Source organism: Agelaius phoeniceus, chromosome 13 (assembly GCF_051311805.1).
Source record: "Agelaius phoeniceus isolate bAgePho1 chromosome 13, bAgePho1.hap1, whole genome shotgun sequence".
Classification (NCBI taxonomy): domain Eukaryota; kingdom Metazoa; phylum Chordata; class Aves; order Passeriformes; family Icteridae; genus Agelaius; species Agelaius phoeniceus.
The window spans coordinates 12328650-12335232 of NC_135277.1; positions in this window are offsets into that span (position 1 = coordinate 12328650).

Sequence of the window (6583 nt, forward strand, 5' to 3'; positions counted from 1 at the left end):
CCTGCTAGGAGTCAGGAGTCGCTGCCAGCGGCCTCCGGGGAACGCAGGGACAGAGACAGGAGCCGCTCCTGGGGCAGAGTCCCCCTGGCAGCGAGCTGAAATCAGCCCCTGGGGTTACTTTTCTCGGAGTTATGGCAATAACTTTACGGACAGGGCCTGCCGAGAGTCCCTTCGGGTGCGAGGAGATGGGCATGGCTCGGGGTCCCGTGGGGTCTCACTGTTCTCCGGTTCACCGAGGCAGCGAGACCCCTCGCCCCGCGCTTTGAGCCCGAAGTACCGCACCAGCGGCCTCGGGGCCTCGGTCGGAGCCCCATGGCCGGAGCCAGGCCTGGCCCCGCTCCGTCCCTGCTGCCCGCGGGAGTAGGTGCGGCCCCGCCGCGGGGTGCGGACCGTGCCTCGCACCGAAGCGTCTGGCCCGTCCTCCCGCACCCCCGCCCCGCAGCGGGACCCGGAGCTGAGCGGGAGCCCCCGGTGCCTCTCGCACGCGTGGGCGCTCACGGGACCGTGCCCGGGGAGCCCGGCGTGGGGGCTGCACCGGGGCCGGCCCCGAGCGAGGCTGCGGGTGCACAGCCTGCGTGTGCCTGCGCTCGGAGCTCAAAAATCACCAGGCGCTGGGAGGCTCGCAGGAAACTTTTAGAATCTCAGCGATCATCTCTGTGTGTGTTGCGAGTATGGCCCTGCAAGCGAGTATACTTTTCGCCTCTGTAAATTCAGAATTTCCACAGCGGTTTTATGTATTTCCCGAAATTAACACACATACACACATACATACAAACACTTTTAAGAATTCTGAGCTGCTGAACCCCGTCTCCGAAAGAAATCAATTGCTCACTACCATTTATTTTCCCTGGGCACAAGGAGTTCCCTGTATTTTATTTTGTGCTAAAAAAATCCTACGCACAGAATACTGTTCCTACCACCCTAGCCACCCCCAGTCCTAAACGCCTCCACAACTCTCTAAATTTTTGTAACGTTAACGCTGACGGTATCTCCATTTCTGATAGCGAGGAATAGATAAAGAAATGTATATCTGCCAAAGAAGAAAAAAATAAACCTGAAACCTAATCAATGACCTCAGAAAATGTTTAGGATGAAATAAAATAAAATACAATAGAATACAAAAATAAAATACAATAAAATACAGTAATAAAATAAAATAATCGAGAACGTTTTGAGACCGAAGTGAACAGCTGTGATTGTTTCCCAAGCCAACGCAGGTGATGTCACAGATCCAATCGAAACATTGTCAGCTTCTTCATTATCAATATCTGTACACAATTTACAGTTTAATTAAAAATATTTAATCTCCGTGTATTTAGCGATTAGTTATCAAAGCAAACGTCAGAGCGAATATGTTACTTCCTCGAGTTTGTAGGAAATTGCAACATCCAATTTTTCTTCAAGAAATGAGTATAAACCCGACCGCAAACAATTTGGAGAGTCCTGTGACACGCCGGCCTCCGTCGAGGTTCAATATCTAACCTTAGAAAAGAGTGGCCGTATAAACGCACCCAGCTCCCCCCAGCCCTGCATGCATCTTTTATTTTTAAAATATTTTTTCCGTTACTCTGGGGTGACCCAACGACGAAGCGGCTCTGGTGCGCAAAAGCCGCCGGCGCGGAGGACAGAGCAGCACCTCGGGCCCGACCACCCCGGTCCCGTCTCAGCTGCAGGGTGCCCCGGGAGCCCCGGATGGGCTCGCAGAAGCCCGGGACGGGGCAGACGAGGCCGGCACTCTCCCCGCAGCCTCCCTTCTCCGCCGTCGGGGGTGCCGTGCGTGGGCTCCCCTCGTCGCGGAGCCCGGCGCGGTTCCCCCGCGGAGCTTCCCGCCCCACTGGCGAAGGACGAGCGCCGGAGAGAGCTCATTTCGGTGCGCTAATCAATTACTGCTTGTGCAGTCAAGTACCATATATTTAACAGAATAATCGTTACCGCCCTTAAGTCTTTATTTGATCAGCAGATACTCGGAGCGGACTTAAAACGCAACTTTGCTTGTTTGAATTGCGTGGCGTGTGTGTGCTTTTTAAATCCGAGCTAATGACACCATGAAACGGCCGTAATCTCCCGCCTGACGCCAGCAAACACCGCGCGGGCACCGGGGCCCGCCCGACGTGGCGGCCCGGCCGGGGCAGCGACCACAGCGCGCTGCAACCGATCGGACACAATTGGTTTTCTTCCCTTTTTCTTTTCTTCTTTCTCTCTTTATTTTTTTTTTCTTTCCTTTTCCTTTCTTTTCTTTCTTTTTTTTTTTTTTCCTTTAATTTATTTTTATTTGTATTATACTTTTCCACTTTGATTTTCTTTTAATGGCGTGTGAGGGGGCTGCCGCCGCCCGCGCCCTCCGCGCCTCCTGTGCGGTGACAGCTTGCGGCACCGGGTCCCCTCGCACGGGGAGCGTGTCAAAGGTGACGCTCGAAGGCTCCCAAAGCCAACAGCTGCCGGGGGGGATTAACTTTTCCAGACTTTCCCCTGTCGAGCTTCTTGGAAACTTGCTTGGCGACAAAAACATATACATCTGTCGGGGGCAGGCAGAGAACAGAGGGCTGCGCCGGCCGGGGCAGGTGGGGGAGGGCCTGGCTTTCAGGGGAAGCTGCGGCGCGGCGGGGGCTCGCTGCGGGTGCCCGCCCGGGGGGGTCCCGCCTTTCCCCCTCTCCCCCGGGCCCGGACTTCTGCCCGAGGGGAGCCTCGTGGAACCCAGGGTCGGCAGCGCGGTGGCTGAACTCACTCCCAGCCGGCCCCTGCCACCCGCCTAAGGGCGCTGGGCTCTTCCCTTCTCCCCTCTGGAGCCCCCGTGGTGGGGTCTGGCCGGCCGAAGGACGCGGAGCTGGGAGAGGGCACCGAGCGAGCCCCGGGCGCTGCCCGGCCGAGCCGCCGCGGTCCCTCTGCAGCCGCGCTCTCCCGCACCCCCCGGAGCAAACCGCAGCGCTTGTTAATGAAGGAACTTATGGAAGATTGCAAAACACCGTAAATAATTTAGCATTGTATTTCAGGAAAAAAAAATAGCTTTCTTAAATCATCTCCTCAATATAACTTGCAGACTTACAGTATGGCCCTGGTAAGTCTAAATTTTTAAAGTAGCAATACTCAAAGAGACAGAGATGTCTGTATTAATTATTTATCCGCTGGTGCCTTCCTTCGTTTCTAACTTATTATTAATTAGGCGCCTCCAGTCTTTCGCAGAGAGCTCCACAGAGCCAGTTGCAGCTTTAAATATGAATTAAAAGCAAATCCAAGCTACTGTAATGCGAAAATTATTCCGTGTCTTCTATGGCAGAGATGAATAGCTGCGCAAATCAATACTGTGAAGCTATGCTCCAAACGACAGGGTTATTGATAGCTTATATTAATGATGTTAATGATGGAAAAAGGAAAACAAGAACCCGACCAACTTATAAACTTTTTATCTGCTGAAACCCCGCAATCAAGAGGACAGGAGCATGAATTAAGGGGGCTGCAGATAATAAGAACATTATTTATGAAACCGGATAAATGACTTCTGATAGTTTGATGCGTTTGAACTCTACACTGCCGCCTTCTCGGAGGCAGGCTGGGACCGGCGGGGCGCTGCCCCTCGCCGGGGCGGCCTCCGGCCCAGGGGCATGTGCGGTCCACGCACGATCCACGCACGATCCACGCACGAAACACGCGGTGGCGGCACGGCGGGCGGCAACCCTGGGCTGTAGATCCTGCGAGGATGCCCCGGGAAACCCGCAGGAAAACACTCTCGGGGCGCAAAGGACGCGCTCCTCACGGGCACCGCCGCCGGCTGCGCCCGGCCGATGGCCCGCGGAGGCTCCCGGCAGGGCCTGGCAGAGCTGGGGGGAACGGGAGGGAGGAGAGAGGGAAGGAGCCGCGCTCCTCCTCCCCTGGAGCCGCCGCCCACGGCGCTCCGCGGACCCGCGGGGCCGGGCCGAGCCTTGCCCGCGGAGCGGGGGTTCGAGGGCCGCAGCCGCCGGCGGGGTCCGGCCCGTCCCACGGCGGGGAGCCGCTGCCCCGGTGCCCCCTCCCCTGGCCGGGCCGAGCCAGGAGGGCCGCGGGGGCTCCTGCCCTCTCCACCGCCCCTCGCCCCCACGGGTACCCCGAAACAGAAGAGATCCTTGGGGTCACAGCGGCGCGGGCTGTCCGAACCCACGGACGGGAGCACAATGGGGATCAATAGCGCTTTGGGGAACACTAGGGGTTCTTCTGGGTCATTATTCAGGGAAAGGTGCTGTTCAATCCCCGCGGGTGCACGGAGGCGATGCTGTGCCAGGCCCCGGGAAGGGCACCTGGCCGCGCAGGCAGCACGTGGCGCCGAGTTAGCAATTAAGGCAGGGACACGTTTTAATCTGGCAGCGCTGCTCGCAGCGCCCTGGGTTCTCAGCTGAGATCTTTATTAGTTACATGTATGAGCGAATATAGTCCGTCACTTTTTTTTAAATCCTTTTCTCCCCTTCCGCGGACGCCAGACCGTAGGTTCTGTAAAATCTTCGCCTCTGTAATTATTCGTATTATACATTTTTCCATGCAATGCTCTTCCTTTGCCTGTCCTAGCTCATTTTATAAAATTCTTTGTCTAGATGCCGTCTCAGATATACATGATCAATCTCATAGATAATTTCCCCCGTACTTTAAAAACCTAATGGTTTAAGAAATACTTTTAAAATATATATTTTTTGTAATTACTATTTTTTAAAAAAGCTTCCGCCAGGAGAAACTCGCACTTGTTTCCAAAAACAATTCACAGCAGATAGTGTAGATATCACTTAATTCCTACAGAAATCAATGTGAAAATTAGATTTATTGGCTACTTACATTGTTAAAAATGACAAAGTGCTCCCTTTTATTTTCATAAAACCACAGAAGACCGAAAATCATTTAATAAAGAATCCACCTAGTTTAATTTCACTGTGGGTCTCTTGCATTGAAACCAATTCTTCGAGCCTCTCCCTCATAAACCTGCCTTCTATTCTAGTATTAAGAGCAAAAATAATATTCTCAAAGAGAGTTAAAATAGTAGCATTTGTTTGCTGGCTGAAAAACCTTTCACGCCGTTAGCTGAAAGGGGTCATGTAAATAAAACAGAATCTGCGGTTTCAAATCGTTCGGTGTTCTCTATCAGCCCCAAAGATTTGGTGATTTCTGTTTGTATTTTTTGAAACAAAATTCCCCTTTAAAAAATATTTAATTAGTGTATTTTTAAGAAATGGGAGGGAGGAGAGGAGAGCGAAGGGCCGCCTGGCTGCCGGCGCTGCCGGGCGTGTGGCGGCCGAGGCGGTGCGGGGCCGGCGGCGCGGCCGCTTCTGCTCCCGCTACTTGTTGGGTTTGGCTGCGAGGGAACGAAGGCAGCGGGCAGGGGCGGCGGGCAGCCCCCGAGCCCCGGCCGCTCCGCAGGGCCCGGCGCAAGCTGGGGGTGCGCTGCCTTCCCCCCGAGCCCTGCTGCCCTCTCCTCGGCAGGGCCAGGGCGGGGGGAGCGCTCCGGGCCGGGCCGGGCAGGGCCGGGGGCTCGGGCAGCGCCCGCCCTCCCGTCCTGGCCGCTACGCGGCAGCGCGCCTAACGCTGCCGGGATTTAGGATCCGCGCCCCGGCCTGGGAGAGCGTCGATAAAATTCTGCGTATCAAATGAGCAATCATTTGTTGTGGTTACGTGTTGGGTAATGAAAGATGTTAGCAGGATCAATAAAAATGAAAACACTTTTACTTACATCTTGAATTACTGTTTTAAGGAGTGAGCTGTGGTGATGCAACAAACCAGAGAAAGATCTACAACCATCAAATGTCTTCAAATGAAATCAAAATGAACGCATGTCACCCTGGGCTCAGCCCCGGCCCCCGCCCGAAAGCTCTCCCTGGTCGTGCACCCTGCGAGGGCAGGCGAGCCCCGGCCGGCCCGGGCCGGGCCCGGCTCCCCTTGGCCATGTCATCCCACCACGTCGGCTTATTTCTATTTCGAAAGAAAAACCCAGCTATCTTCCGGGGTGTCTAAAGGTCAAATAACAGGTCGTAGCCCGAGGCAAATGGGAATTTTAGAGGGACGAGGAATCAGCCAGCTCCACGGCATCCTAAAAACTTTCCCTCGGCTGCCGCTAAATAATAAAATGTCTACGCATCTCTATGGTTTATTCCCGCGTACAGCGACCCGGCAGGCACACGCTCGGGAATCCGTGCGACTGGGCTGTGCAGCGCACGAACCTGCGGAGGAACCTGCTCGCAATCGATCCCCCGACCCGCAATGGCCGTCGCAGCGCTGCTTAGCCCAGCTGAAATAAAAGCGGGGCCCTTATTAGCAGAAAATTATCGTCATCGATTTCGGGGACATTCACGGTGAATTTAGCAAGGAACAGCCCCAAACATGGAGGCTGCCGGTGCTCCGGGACCGCTCCCGCTTTCGGACGCGCCGGCGGGCAGCGGCCGCAGCCTGCGCGGGGCTGCGCGGCGGCGGAGCGGGTGCGGAGCTGCCCGGTGCCTACGCGCGGCCCCCGCGCAAGGAGCGAGGGCCGCTCTGCAGGCGCGGAGGCTCCGGACGAGGCTCCCTCCCCTCGCTGCGCGCACCCCGCTCCGCGGGCGCGGAGGAGGCCGCGGGCGCCGCTCGGGCCCGCTCCGCT